We start from the raw sequence: 15,978 nt of genomic DNA on the forward strand, positions 1-15,978 counted from the left end.
TCTTGGGGGCAGGTACCCCCATGCTGCTGTTCTTGTGATAGTAAGTGAGTTCTCATGAGATCTGATGGTTTTATATAAGGGAAATTTCCCTCTTTGCTCAGCACTACTTCTTCCTGCCGTCATGTGAAGAAGGACATGTTTGCTTCCCCTTCCACCATAATTGTAAGTTTCCTTAGGCCTCTTCAGCTGTGCAGAACTGTGAGTCAATTAAACCTCTTTCCTTTATAAATTACCCAGTCTTGAGCAGTTCTTTATAGCAGCATGAGAATGGACTAACCTAGTAAGTTGGTACCATGTAGTGGGGTGCTGCTGTAGAGATACTTGAAAATGTGGAAGCAGCTTTGAAACTGGGTAACAGGCAGAGATTGGAACAGTTTGGAAGGCTCAGAACAATATAGGAAGATGTGGGAAAGTTTGGAACTTCCTAGAGACTTGTTAAATGGCTTTGACCAAAATGCTGATAGTGATATGGACAATGAAGTTCAGATTGAGGTGGACTCAGATGGAGATGAGGAAGTTATTGGGAACTGGAATAAAGGTTGCTCTTGCTATGTGTTAGCAAACAGACTGGTAGCATTTTGCCCCAGCTCTAAAGACCTGTGGAACTTTAGGGTATCTGGCAGAAGAAATTTATAAACAGCAAAGTGTTCAAGATGTGACTTGGGTGCTGTTAAAAGCATTCAGTTTTGTGTATTCACAAAGATATGTTTTGGAATTGAAACTTATGTTTAAAAGGAAAGCAGAGTATACAATTTTGGAAAATTTGCAGCCTGATGATGCACAGAAAAGTAAAACACATTTTCTGAGGAGAAATTCAAGCTGGCTGCAGAAACTTGCATAAGTAAGGGGCAGCCAAATGTTAATTGGCAAGACAGTGGGGAGAAATGTCTCCAGGGCATGTCAGAGGTCTTCACAGCAGCCCCTCCCATCACAGGCCCAGAGGCCTAGAAAAAAAATGGTTTCATGGGCTGGGCCCAGGGCCTTGCTGCATTGGGCAGTCTCAGGACTTGGTACCCTGTGTTCCAGCCATGGCTAAAAGAGGCCAATATATGGCTCAGGCCATTGCCTCAGAAGGTGCAAGCCTCAAGCCTTGGTGGCTTACACAGGGTTTTTGGGCCTGCAGGTGCATAGAAGTCAAGAATTGAGGTTTGGGAACCTCCACCTAGATTTCAGGGGATGTATGAAAATGCCTGGAGGTCCAGGCAGAAGTTTGCTGCAGGGGTGGAGCCCTCATGGAGAACCTCTGGTAAGACAGTGAAGGCAAATGTGGGGTCAGAGGCCCCACAAGGGCACTGCCTAGTGGAGCCATAAAAAGAGGGCCATCTTCCTCCAGACTCTAGAATGGTAGATCCACCAACAGCTTGCACCATGCACCTGGAAAAGCCACAGACACTCAATGCCAGCACTTGAAGGCAGTGAGGAGGGGGACTATACCCTACAATGCCAGAGGGGTAGAGCTTCACGAGGCCTTTGGAGCCCAACTCTTACATCAACATGACCTGGATGTGAGACATGGAGTCAAAGGAGATCATTTTAGAGCTTTAAGATTTGACTGCCCTGCTGGATTTTAGACTTTCATGGGGCCTATAGCCCCTTCATTTTGGCTAATTTCTCCCATTTAGAATGGGTATATTTACCCAATGCCTGTACCCCCATTGTATCTAGGAAGTAACTAGCTTGCTTTTGATGTTACAGGCCGATATGGCTTGGCTGTGTCCTCACCCAAATCTCATCTTGAATTGTAGTTGCCATAACCCCCACATGTAATGGGAGGGACCCAGAGGGAGACAATTCAATCATGGGTGTGGTTACCTCCATGCTGTTCTTGTGATAGTGAGTGAGTTCTCATGAGATCTGATGGTTTTATAAAGGCCTTTTCCCCTTTTACTCATTCTTCTTCTCCCTTCTGCCAGGTGAAGAAAGGTGTGTTTGCTTCCCCTTCTGCCATGATTTATTGTAAGTTTCCTGAGGCCACAACAGCCATGCTGAACTGTGAGTCAATTAAACCTCTTTCCTTTATAAATTACCCAATTTCAGGTATGTCTTTATAGTAGCATGAGAGTGGACTAATATAGCAAATTGGTATGATAGAGTGGAGTACAGCTATTAAGATACCCAAAAATGTGGAAACAACTTTGGAACTGGGTAACAGGCAGAGATTGGAACAGTTTGGAGGGTTCAGAAGAAGATAGGAAAATGTGGGAAAGTTTGGAACTTCTTAGAGACTTGTTGCATGGCTTTCACTAAAATGCTGATAGTGATTTGGACAATAAAGTCCAGGCTGAGGTAGTCTCAGATGGAGATGAGGAACTTGTTGGGAACTGGAGTAAAGGTCACTCTTGCTATGCAAAGAGACTGGAAGCATTTTGCCCCTGCCCTAGAGATCTGTGGAACTTTGAACTTGAGAGAGATTATTTAGGGTACCTGGAGGAGGAATTTCTAAGTGACAAAGCATTCAAGAGGAAGCACACATAAAAATTTGGAAAATTTGCAGCCTGACAATGTCATAGAAAAGAAAAGCCCATTTTCTGGGGAAAAATTCAAGTCTGCTCAGAAATTTGCATAAGTAAAAAGGAGCTGAATGTTAGTCATCAAGACAATGGGGAAAATGTCTCCAGGGCATGTTGGAGACCTTCACAGCAGCACCTGTCATCACAGGCCTGGAGGGCTAGGAGGAAAAACTGGTTTCTTGGACTAGGCCCAGGACCCCTCCACTGTGTGCAGCCTAGGAACATGGTGCCCTGCATCACAGCCATCCCAGCCATGGCTAAAAGGGGCCAAGGTACTGCATGGGCCATGGCTTCAGAGGGTGCAAGCCCCAGGCCTTGGCAGCTGCCACATGGTGTTGAGCCTGTGGGTGCACAGAAGTCAAGAACTGAGGTTTGGAAACCTCTGCCTAGATATCAGACAATGTATGGAAACACCTCAATGTCCTAGCAGGGTTGTGCTGCAGGGGCAGAGCCCTCATGGAGAACCTCTGCTAGGACAGTTTGAAAGGGAAATGTGGGTCAGAGCCCCAACACAGAGTCCCCACTGAGGCACTGCCATTGGAGCTGTGAGAAGATGGCCACAGTCCTCCAAAACCCAGAATGGGAGATTCACCTACAGCTTGCACCATACACCTGGAAAAGCCACAGGCACTCAACACCAGCTCATGAAAGCAGCTGGGAGTGGGGCTGTACCAGGCAAAGCCACAGGGACAGAGTTTCCCAAGGCCATAGTAGCTCACCTCTTTTATCAGCATGATGCAAGTTCACTCTCAAGTTCAAAGTTCCACAGATCTCTAGGGCAGGGGCAAAATGCTTCCAGTCTCTTTGCATAGCAAGAATGACCTTTACTCCAGTTCCCAACAAGTTCCTCATCTCCATCTGAGACTACCTCAGCCTGGATGTGAGACATGGAGTTAACGAGATCATTTTGGAATTTTAAGGTTTAATGACCATTCTATTGGATTTCCAACTTGCATGGGAGTTGTAGCTCCTTTGTTTTTGCCAATTTCTCCAATTTGGAAAGGATGTATTTACCAAATGCCTATACCCCCATTGTATCTAAGAACTAACTAACTTGCTTTTGATTTTACAGGCTGATAGGTGGAAGAGACTTGCTTTGTCTCAGATGAGTCTTTGGACTTGGACTTTCGGGTTAATGCTGGAATGAGCTAAAACTTTGTGAGACTGTTGGAAAGGCATGACTGTGTTATGAAACATGAGGACATGAGATCTGGGAGCGGCCAGGGGCAGAATGATATGGTTTGACTGTGTCCCCACACAAATCTCATCTTGAATTGTAGTTGCCATAATCCCCACATGTGAGAGGAACCAGGTAGGAGGTAATTGAATCATGGGGGCGGTTACCTCCATGCTGTTCTTGTGATAGTGAGTGAGTTCTCATGAGCTCTGATAGTTTTATAAGGAGCTTTTCCCTTTTACTCATTCTTCTCCCTGCCACCATGTGAAGAAGGACATGTTTTCTTCTTCTGCCATGACTAAGTTTCCTGAGGCCTCCCCAGCCATGCCCAACTGTGAGTCAATTAAATTTTTTTCCTTTACAAATTACCCAGTCTTGGGTATGTCCTTATAGCAGCATGAGAACAGACTAATGCACAGGCTAATAGGCAGAATAGACTTGCCTTTTCTAAGATAAGACTTTGGACTTGGACATTTGGGTTAATGCTGGAATGACTTAACACTTTGGGGGACTGTTGGGAAGGCATGATTGTATTTTGAAATGTGAGGACATGAGATTTGGGAGGGCCAGGGGCATAGTGATATGGTTTGGCTGTGTCTCCACCTAAATATCATCTTTAATTGTAGTTTCCATAATCCCCACGTGTCATGGGAGGGACCAGGTGGGAGGTAATTGAATCATGAGGCAGTTACCCCCATGCTGCTGCTCTCATAATAGTGAGTAAGGTCTCACGAGATCTGATGGTTTTACAAGGGGCTTTTCCCTTTTTGCTTGGTACTTCTTACTGCCATCATGTGAAGAAGGATATGTTTGCTTCCCCTTCTGCCATGATTGTAAGTTTTCTGAGTCCTCCCCAGCCATGCAGAACTGTAAGTCAATTAAACCTCTTTCCTTTATAAATTACCCAGTCTCAACCAGCTCTTTATAGCAGCATGAGAACGGACTAATAAAGGCCCCATAATGGCAGAGAAGTCACCAGGAAATCACAAGACAAAAATATACAGGGAAGCCAAGAATAGAGTTTTTTCAAATAAGGAGTGAGTAGTGAATGTATGGAAATTTCATTAAAAGTCAAGTAAGATAAGAATTGTCCATTAGACTTAGAAACAAGACAACTTTGTAAGAGCAGTTTCAATGAAGTGGTGGGCCAATTGAATCAGGAAGTGAAGACAGTACATATCAACAAATCTGAAAATCTGGTTATGATAGGAAGACGAGAGTCTGGGAAGTAACCTCATCACCATTATCCTGCTTCCATCTGTCCATGTCTGACTCAACATAAAATCAGCACTGACACATGCATAGTTACAGCTACACATAAGGAGTCTGTCTGTAGCTGAAGCCAAGCAAACATAATACCCACAGCAGGGATAGAAACTAAATATTATGAGGTGATTGTCATCAAAAGATGACTCCTTTTTGAGGAAATCCCAAGTGAGAAAAGAATTGGCACTGGGGTCAGGAGATTTTCCTAAAACATCCTCCTGTTGCTAAGGAACTTGAAGTCTACACAACTGTACACACATAAGTCTACTCCTGGCCTGTGGCGATCTTTATTATTCCCTATTTTCCTACATTCAGAACCACTGAGGAGAAAAATATCCATGGGCAGGCCAGCAAGTTACAAATAATGGAGAAATAGAGATGGAATAAAATTGAATCATTGAGTTTGTGAACCAAAGGCCAACCTGTCAACTCATTTCTAAGGTTTGTAGCAGTTTTTCTGTGGTCAGAAACTATATAGATAGTTTTTATGCATTTCAAAACCTCAAAAGACAGCGTGGCAGAGAAAAGAAGCTGGATCTCAGACCTGTCTGGATTTAAATCCTGGTATCCTTACCTACTGCAGATTGTCCTGGGCAAGTCACTTCCACAGACTGAGCCTCAGTTTCTTCATCCAATAAAAGAGGTCTAAAAATATCTCCCTTATGGTTTTGTGGAGGAAATTAAATGAGATAATGTATAGAGTGCTCACTGGGCTGCCTGGCATGCAATAAATGTTCATTTCTTCTGACTGGTCAAAATGCGCTTTGAATGTGCATTCAGTAGCATGAATAGGAGGTGTATGCTAGCACTTAATACATCAGCAAAAAGAATCTAGGTGGAAATTAGAAGAAATGCAGTAAACAAACAAGTTACTGTGTCAACATATTCTGAAGGAGTTAGAGAAATCCTGAAATTACACCGGTGATTATTATCTGACGGATGGGTAAATAAAACAGACAGTCCACAACACTATCCTTTCAGTCTTTTTAGAAGAGAATGAAGTATGGTATCCTCTAATGCAGTATCCTTCCCACACAAGGACATTTTGTCATTAATATCATTTTTAACACAAGAAGAACCAATGAGACTTTTTTACTTCTGCATGCCCAATTTCAGAACCACAGTTAAACAATTGTTTTTTAAAAGAGATTTAACATTATAGGAAACATTTTTCAAAATTTTATTTTATTCAATTATTTAGAGACTAATAGGCTTGCGTTCTGCTTCCTTATTCATTATCCTAGATTTTGAGCTACAGATCATTGCTCTAAATCTCACGATCAGCTGGACCACTCTGAAATAGAGCTCTTAGATATTTAAAGGAGGCATTTCCTAAGGCAATGCTCATCTCATCTCATGTCTCCTACAGCATACAAAATCAGTGATAGTCACTGGACTTATACAAGATTTTGAAATGCTTCCACATAGCCCTTCAGAAAGTATGTAAAATGCTATGAATAAGACATTGTCTCTGGGTTAAACGTTTAATCAAACCTAATGTACTTTTTAAGAGCAAATCAGTTGTTACTTCAATATTCTTTACACATGACTTTTGAGTCCCCTTACAACTAAGTCAGCCTCAGTACCAAGAGTAGATAGGGAATTGATTTTCAAAGGGCCATTTTTGTCATAATCCATACCACTTAGAAACTTGAATGACAACACTTAAGAACAAATTCTTACACATTGAAGTCAAACTTTCCCACAGTCTGACCCATCTCATCTTCTACATCTCCCTTCTATAAACACTAAACTCTAATTGACTTTATCTACTAGCCATTTCCCAAACACACTGCTCATTCTTTCTCATCTTGCACTTTCCTGATAATGCCATTGCCTTTGTCTAGACTGATTTCCTTCCATCTCCATCTATTTAGACCTACACGCCCTTTCAAGGCCTGGTTCAAATGCCCCTTTCTGTTTGTTTTCTTCATTTTTTTCTTCAACTTTTATTTTAAGTTCCAGGGTACATGTGCAGGATGTGCAGGTTTGTTACATAGGTAAACATGTGCCATGGTGGTTTGTTGCACAAATCAACCCATCACCTGGGTATTAAGCCCAGCATCCATGAGCTATTCTTCCTGATGCCCTCCTTGCCCCCATGCACCCCCAACAGGCCTCATTGCATGTTGTTCTCCATCATGTGTCCATTTGTTCTCATCGTTCACCTCCTGCTTATAAGTGAGAGCATGCAGTGTTTGGCTTTTTGTTCCTGCATTAGTTTGCTGAGGATAATGGTTTCCAGCTCCAACCATGTCCCTGAAAAGGACATGATTTCATTCCCTTTTATGGCTGCATGGTATTCCATGGTATATATGTACCACATTTTCTTTATCAAGTCTATCCTTGATAGGCACTTGGGTTAATTTCATGTCTTTGCTATTTGTGAATAGTGCTGCAATGAACAAACGCATGCGTCTTTATAATGCAATGATTTATATTCCTCTGCGCACATACCCAGTAATGGGATTGGTGGGTCAAATGGTATTTCTGCCTCTAGATCTTTGAGGAATTGCCACACTGTCTTCCACAATGGTTGAACTAATTTACACTTCCACCAACAGTCTAAAAGTGTCCCTTATTCTCTGCAACTTTGTCAGCATCTGTTGTTTCTGAACTTTTTAATAATTGCCATTTTCACTGGCATCAGATGGTATCTCATTGTGGTTTTGATTTGCATTTTTCTAACGATCAGTGATGTTGAGCTTTTTTTCATGTTTGTTGGCCACATGAATATCTTCTTTTGAGAAGTGTCTGTTCATGTCCTTTGCCCACTTTTTAATGGGGTTGTTTGGTTTTTTTTCCTGTAAATTTGTTTAAGTTCCTTATAGACTCTGGATATTAGAACTTTGTCAGATGAATAGATTGCAAAAATTTTCTCCCATTCTGTAGGTTTCCTGTTCACTCTGATGATAGTCTCTTTTGCTGCACAGAAGCTCTTTAGTTTAATTAGATCCCATTTGTCAATTTTTGCTTTTGTTGCAATAGCTTTTGGCGTTTTTGTCATGAAATCTTTGCCCATGCTTATGTCCTGAATGGTAGTGCCTAGATTTTCTTCTAAGATTTTTATAGTTTAGGGTTTTACATTTAAGTCTTGAATCCATCTTGAGTTAATTTTTGTGTAAGGTATAATGAAAGGGTCCAGTTTCAGTTTTCTGCATATGGCTAGCCAGTTCTCCCAGCACCATTTATTGAATAGAGAATCCTTTCCCCCATTGCTTGTTTTTGTCAGATTGGTTGAAGATCAGATGGTTGTAGGTATGCAGTCTTATTTCCGAGTTCTCTAGTCTGTTCCAACGGTCTATGTGTCTGTTTTGGAACCACTACCATTCTGTTTTGGTTACTGTAGCCTTGTAATATAGTTTGAAGTTGGGAAGAGTGATGCCTCCAGCTTTGTTCTTTTTGCTTAGTTCTTGGCTATTTGGAAAATGCCCCCTTCTTTATGAAATTTCCATCATCAACCCAGCCAGAAATGAATTCTCTCTCCCCTGAACAGCCATAACACTCAGACTATACTCATCTGCTACTGCTTTGTACCTCCTGAGTTTAACTACACTTGTATGGAGGTATAATCCATCTGTCTTACTGGTCTGTAAGTTTCTTGATGGCAGAGATGATGCTTAAATATTATAATAATTCTTTACAAATAATAAGTGCTCAACAAATAATAATCCTTGTTTTAAAAAATCTTAGCAAGTGCTTCACATCACTAATCACGTATGTAAAATCTCCACTTCTCATTTGCCTAACACTCAAGGGCCGTGTGAAAGGATGGACAAAGCCAAGCTTCTTTTAATCCATTTCTAAACTTCTTTGCATCACTTGCCACATTCTAGTTTTCCTTCCATCATCCTAATGTATTCATTATAGCATTCATTCTAAACCCACATGAGACCCTCAAATAAGTCAATCTTCCTTTGAAACTACACTTTATAATTAGGATTCATGATTGGAATGAACATTTGTATTTCAGCCTACAGGCTGGCCCCTTAACTTTTGAAATTCTTATTATGACTATATAGTAAACATTTTCGTCATGTGAGAAAACATCCTTTCTCCTACATAGCAGATATAGAAGTCACAGAGCACATTGCCTGACACCTACCATCTCATCAGAAAGACATAGTTCACTATTCAGATAGTGGGTGCTTTCTGTGACCCTAGCTAATGAGGAGCTCCTGAAAAGCCACCCACTAAGGAGGGCAGGATTGTACTAGCTGGAAGACTGATATGATTTATGATCATTCCTGAGTTTGAGCCTGTGTCACACTCCCACTGTACAAGATTTTTCTTCCTATCTGGGACATACATTCCTCCATTACTTTTGAAGTTTTCTAAAGAAAAACACTCTCCTCCTGCCTCTCTTTTTTGGGGGGTTGGGAGGGAGTTGATGCTTTTAAGAGAGGAGGGGACTCTGTACCCCTCCCTGGAAGAATTAAAACCCATCATATCTTTTTCCAGGATTCTTCTGACAGTTTACCCTTTATCATATCAGAGACAGAGCCTAAGCTTCCTTGTGCAAAGGCAAAAGATATGCAGAGAGATAGAGCTTGGGCCTCTATTAAGGAGCTTTTCTAAAAAAAAAAAAAAAAAATAGCTACTGCTATTGAATAGATTCTAGGGAAAGGTGGCCAACCCTGGAGAGTCAAAGTTCAGGAACAGCTGGTTGATTTTCAATTAAATTCTATAATTTCTGAAATCTGTGTTTCCAATTTGAACAAAAATAAATGACAGATTAAAAAGAGTAGGTCCTTAAAAAGATATAAAATATTGACAGTATAAATATCTGTCAGGTTCAAAATTTAATCATAAATTGAATCCAAGATGATTGTGTTTACACTAAAACACTGTCCACATGGACATATTAGTAGTAGTCCTACTTGATGATTCCAAAGCAGTAAAGCCACATTGGGTAGAAGATGGACCTCTGGAGAAAAGGTAAATTGCACAGAGATGATCGTGTCCCTTCTTCCCTGTTATTCTTCCCGAAGAGAACCTCAAAGCAGTTCAATTTAAAATTTTGCAAAGCAGCACTACCTCCTTTCAACTTTTAGCTGTTCTGTTATTCTTCACTGAATCGAAAAAAGGCAGAGTTGGGACAGGCTTTTATGCCCCACACCTCCAGAAGAATTCACAGAGCTTGACCAGAAAGCAGTGTTGCTGTCTAAATGATAAAGGGATAATTCTAATTTAATTTAAAAGGGTAAGCCGTTGGGGAACTGAACACCTCAGGACTTATCCATAAGAGCTAAGGCCTTTTATTACTAGATTTATATATCCCCATGCCACCCAGATCAAAAGTAAGTAAAAGTCATTTCCACATAATGACTCTCTGGTAGTCTATGGATAATGAGTTTGTTATCTCCAGCCATCTCTCATTAGGAAGGGATTGGCCCCTTTACAAACACAGTACAGAGTGTCTAACTCTATATAAAGCTTTTATGAAGAAAGAGCTAGATACAATTTCCCAGCGCATCAAGGAAAGCAGATTCTAACCTCATCTGCACTGACTGGGTTTGACAAATTTAACCTTGACACACTTCCATTTCTAAAGATGTAAAACAGAAATACCCTCAATAACAACTCATCTTCCACAGAGTCTTTGTCAGGATTAATGACATTGGTGTGTATTGTAAGAAAATATTCAAATAGAATCCACAGCTGTATTTTTCTGCTGTTCCAACTATAGCCATGGTAAAGCCTGGTAAAGACAATGATTCAGTAAGAAAAAGAAAACAGAAGTTTGTTACCGGGGGTTGGCAATAATAATCTTATATGGTAGACGAGCTTTTAGTGTTGAGGTACCTGCTCATCTATCCTCATGGTACCAACAGCTCTGAGCTTTTCTAATCAGGAGAATCTCCCAATCCAGCAGTGCCACACGGACCATGTCAAGACACCTCCCAAGAGGAGCATGTGAGGAGTCGGTGTACTATGTCCACTTACCTGTGTCCTGTCCTAGAGTATAGCTTTTGACTGCTTGTTTGTCAGTTTGGTAGTAAACAACACCAAAAGTAAAAGCAAACTTTAACATAGTCCAAGTTATCATTCTAACCAATCTTCAAACCCAAACCAAACTTTGTCATAAGACCTAGCTTGCTAAGTCAGGACAACTTGTACCATGTCACAGCCATGAGAACAACTTTGTCCTACACTGAGCACTGCCTAACATCAATGGTTCTCAACCCTGGCTACACATTAGGATCACCTAGGGAGCTCTTAAAATCCAGTTGCCTAGGCAGCATCCTGACTATGTCAGATTTTCTGGGGTGTGTCACTGGTTTTCAGGTCTTGCTGGGTGATTCCAAGGTATATGCAAGGCTGAGAACCACAACTGTAGACTATCTTTCCTTTCTACTATATGAGTTCAGTACTAGGATGACCAGCTCATCCTGGTTTGTCTAGGACTGTCTCGGTTTCACCACTGAAAGTCCCACATCCCAGGAACCTCTGCAGTCCAAGTAAACCAGGGCAGTTTTTTAGCCTAGTGCTGAACTCCGTTTTTTCAATAACTAGCTTTCAATCCTATTGTTGTTGTTCTTACACTTTCCATTAACAAACCATCACACATCAAAATCTGCTGTTTCTCACTTGTGCCATAAATGCTCTTTATTCTGCATCTCATTCCCTATCCAAAAGATTTGGGGATAAAATGTCTAAAATCCAAGAGATATTGACTCATGAGCAGATGAATTACCTGAAAAAGTTAAAAATGGATTTCAATAAACATTTATTAAAAGCCACTATGTGCCAAGCAGTTTCCAATGCTGTGTGTCAAAGATGAATAAGAAGACAAGCTTACATTCAGAATGTTCACAATCTGCTAGCATCATAAAAGCCAAGGGAGAAAAAGGAGAGGACCAAGAGAAACAAAAAATATGAAGAGATGGATTAAAAATAAGCTAAGCAAATAAATTTGTAGATGTTATACTATAACTTTAAACTTTAACTTTGGAAGAAAATGTAGTATATATCTGCTGAAAATAAAAATGTTAATGCAGGAGAACAAAGACAGGAGCCTCCCCACAGAATTTTTAGAGCATATTTCTTCATATATCACTTCAGAAAATGTTTCATTTCTAACATTTAAAACGCAGCGCAGATGAGCAGATTCAGAATGACTTAAAACTCCTAGAAATCCAAGGTCAATGACATTATAAATTCCAAGTACACCTGAGTTAAAGGAATATGTTTTATTGGTAATTGGCCTCCATTTTGGAATCTGTGCTCATTATACTATGAAAAACCCTCTCTTGTATAATACAGGTAACAAAAGCAAAAGGTAAGAATAGTGCTAGGCTGCTAGGTCAAGGCACATTAAATAAGATATGAAAACAGTGAAGATAAAAGGTAATCTGAGAACTTTATAAGAAAATAAAATACAATCCACTCTTAAAATCAAACATCAAAAAAGAACTGGAAGAAAGTTTTAGTTTTCATTCAAGAACATTCTCAACCACCACACAGACTTGATCTCATCAGTTTTTAGCAGGTTTAAATATTTTATTTTATATTTCTCCAGAAAAAGTAATTATAGCCTTATTCTACCATTTTTATACCCAATCAGAAAGTTGCCTATAACAGCTCTCTCTTCTTTCCTATTTCCATTTCACTCCAGAAAAAAAAAGGTATAAAACTAATTACCACATCAATCTTTAAAATATCTAAGAATATTTAAGTTCTATTTCTTTTTTTCTTACCAAGAAGTTGATAAAAGAAAGACAAAGTGAAAAGATTTTACTAATTTATATTACAACTCTAATGGTCAGTTACATCGGTTGTAGTTCGTACATGATTGCATCATTTCTAAAATTAGCTCAGTTTAAATAGGAAGCATTTGTAGGTTAGAGTTCCAGGGATGTGCTGAGCTGGCTTGCACCAGCTTGAAATGGCTGATTGTTGAATTTTATGAGCTGGTTATTTTATATTGGTGGCTTAAAACAGCTTTGGAAAGAGAATTTACACCAGAGAAATTGGCAAGAGTTACTAGAAATCCGGGCTTTTATTAATTGATAAACAATAATTGTATATATTTACAGAGTACAGTGGGATGTTTTGATATACGTTTATATTTTGGAATGACTAAATCAGACTAATTAACATATCCATCGCCCCAAATACTTGTCATCTTTTCTGCAATAGATCTCAAAAACTAATTCCTCCTGTCTAACTGACATTTTGAATCTTTTTACCCCTGTCTTCCTCTTTCCTGCCCCACCCCTCACCTTCGCCTCTGGTAACCACTATCCTACTCTCTATTTCTATGGGTTTGACTCTTTAGATTCCACATACAAGTGAAATCATGCACTATTTATCCTTCTGTACCTTATTTCACTTAGTATAATGACCTCCAGGGTCATCCATGTTGTCACAAATGACATGATTGCCTTCTGTTTAATGGTTGAATACTATTTCATTGTATATATATACTACATTTTCTTTATCCATTAACCCATTATGGACAGTTAGGTTGATTTTTATATCTTGGCTATTGTGAATAAAGCTGCAAGGAACATGGGAGTGCAGACACCTCTTTGACATACTGATTTCAATTCTATTGGACATATACACAGAACTGGGATTGCTGGACCATATGGTAGTTCTATTTTCCCTTTTTGAGGAAGCTCCATTCTGTTTTCCACAATGACTATACAAATTCATGTTTCCAAGAATAGTGTACAAGCGTTCCTTTTTCTCTACATCCTCACCAATACTTGTTAACTTTCATATTTTTATAGTAGCCATTCTAACAGGTGTGAGCTGAAAACTCATTATGGTTTTGATCTGCATTTCCCTGATGATTAGCAATGTTGAGGATTTTTTCGCATATTCATTGGACACTTGCAGGTCTTCTTTTGAGAAATGCCTATTCAAGTATTTTGCCTATTTTTAAATTGGGTTATTTTCTTGCCATTGATTTGTTTGAGTTCCTCATACATTTTGGAAATTAATCAGATGTATGGTTTGAAAATTTTCACCCTATCTGTGGATTGTCTCTTCACTTGTTTCCTTTGCTGTGCAGAAGCTGGTTATTAATCATTTACCAGCACACCACTTGCTCTAGCTCATCACCCGTCTTGAATGCGTTAAAAGAATCAGATACAATTTTTTTTTTAAGAAAGGTGAATTCTGGAGCAGAAAAATAAGAGTCTCTATGATAACCATCAGTGAAATGGCCAAACAAATGGAGAGAATGCAAAATTTTTCCTACCACAGTGATAGAATGTGAAGGAAAAAAGCTGCTCAGTTCAGGATCTCAGCTCAAAAACATCCACCTTTAAAGAGGAAAGGCACAAAGGAAGCCATAATGTGGAAAGAGGTTGACACTCTGGAGGCACCCAGAGAAATCATGGTGAGGGTGCAACAGACTCCTCGCACTTTCTATCTGCCCCATTTCCACATTACAGTGATGAAAGGGTGGGTTGGGAAATTCGCATATGGGGTTCCTAAGACGGACCTGACTCTTTTTGTATAAGATTTGCCCAGTTCCACTGGCCAGAATGTCTTTCCTTTCCACAGCCCCACAACGATGCCCTTCATGAAGTTTAAATACAAAATTCATCCCAAAGCCTTTCCTCTCTGTCATATCAAAGTCACAGAGAGAAGGAAAAAAAATTCCTATTTCCCATTCTGAAGGTGATGTTCAAAGTAAGAGATACTCTATTTTTGTCCGTGCTTTGTAAGCGTGAACAAAAATTTACTGTGAGTCCTGTCTGGTAGGTTTCGGTTTATGTTTTTATCCAAACACATTAGAACACTGGCTTCCTGTTTCTTTCCCAGAAATAACACTTTATGGGCCCAGTGCTTCCCTCCTAATCTCTCACATCCTGTTTTGTGACAGTCTAAAATGAAGGTGCAGCAGGTCAAACTGTCATTGATTTAGCAATGCTTCCCTTAGCTTGAAGAGGTGGAGAAATGTTTCCTGTCCCTTAAGAGGCATAAAGGTAGGAAATCAGGCTTTTCAAAAGGCAGTCACATTCTGTCCATGTGAATACTTTCCTTAGCCTGCTTGGGCTCTGACACCTGCACTGTTTACACACCTGGATGCACTTTGGAACCCCAATCCGGCTCTGACACCCCACGTCAGGCCACCAGTGCCCACCTGCATGGATGCCCACCTAAACCTTCTCTAGCTCCGGCACTCTACACTGGGCTGCCTTCACAGGCTCTCCCTTCTCACTTCACTGAGGTTAGGAACCTTGTATGTTCGTGAGTTCACTTAAACTCTTCATATCTGAAATAGTTTATCTCATTCTCTTTTTTCCTACATAGAATGTTCTATAAATGTTCCTATGTTCCATAGAAAGAAATTAAGGAAGGAGGAGGGGAAAGGAAGGAAGGCAGCAGGGAGGAAAGGGAAAGGAAAGAAGAAAAAAAGGAAATATCCAGGGACATTTTTTTTTTAATGGAGTCTCACTCTGTTGCCAGGCTGGAGCGCAGTGGCATGATCTCGGCTCACTGCAACCTTCACCTCCTGGGTTCAAGCTATTCTCCTGCCTCAGCCCCCTGAGTAGCTGGGATTACAGGCACCCACCACCATGCCTAGATAATTTTTTGTATTTTTAGTACAAACGAGGTTTCACCATGTTGGCCAGGCTGGTCTCAAACTCGTGACCTCAGATGATCCACCCCACTTGGCCTTCCAAAGTGCTGGGATTACAGGTGTGAGCCACAGCGCCCAGCCCCAGGAGCATTTTCTAACCACACACCTCTGTATGTTCATAAAACTAAACCTTTTCCTTATACTGCTTTTTCATGTCCCCGGATTGCCAACATTATTCAGCTGTGGCAACACCCATCAACACTGCAGCCACACACCATTTGCAATTCCTCTACATCTTAACAGTTTACTCTGCTCCCAAGATATTTTGCAGGAAAGAGAAAAAAGAAAAGGTTATAAAAATTTTTTGTTCTGCAGTAGCCCTGAGAATTTTTTAACATGAGGTGCATTCACACCATTAAGTGAGCAAACAAAAAAAAAGCTTCATTTTATAAGAGCCATTTAAAAACTGCTTAAAAGAAAGT

Source organism: Pongo abelii, chromosome 15 (genome assembly GCF_028885655.2).
Source record: "Pongo abelii isolate AG06213 chromosome 15, NHGRI_mPonAbe1-v2.0_pri, whole genome shotgun sequence".
In the NCBI taxonomy this organism is placed as follows: Eukaryota; Metazoa; Chordata; class Mammalia; order Primates; family Hominidae; genus Pongo; species Pongo abelii.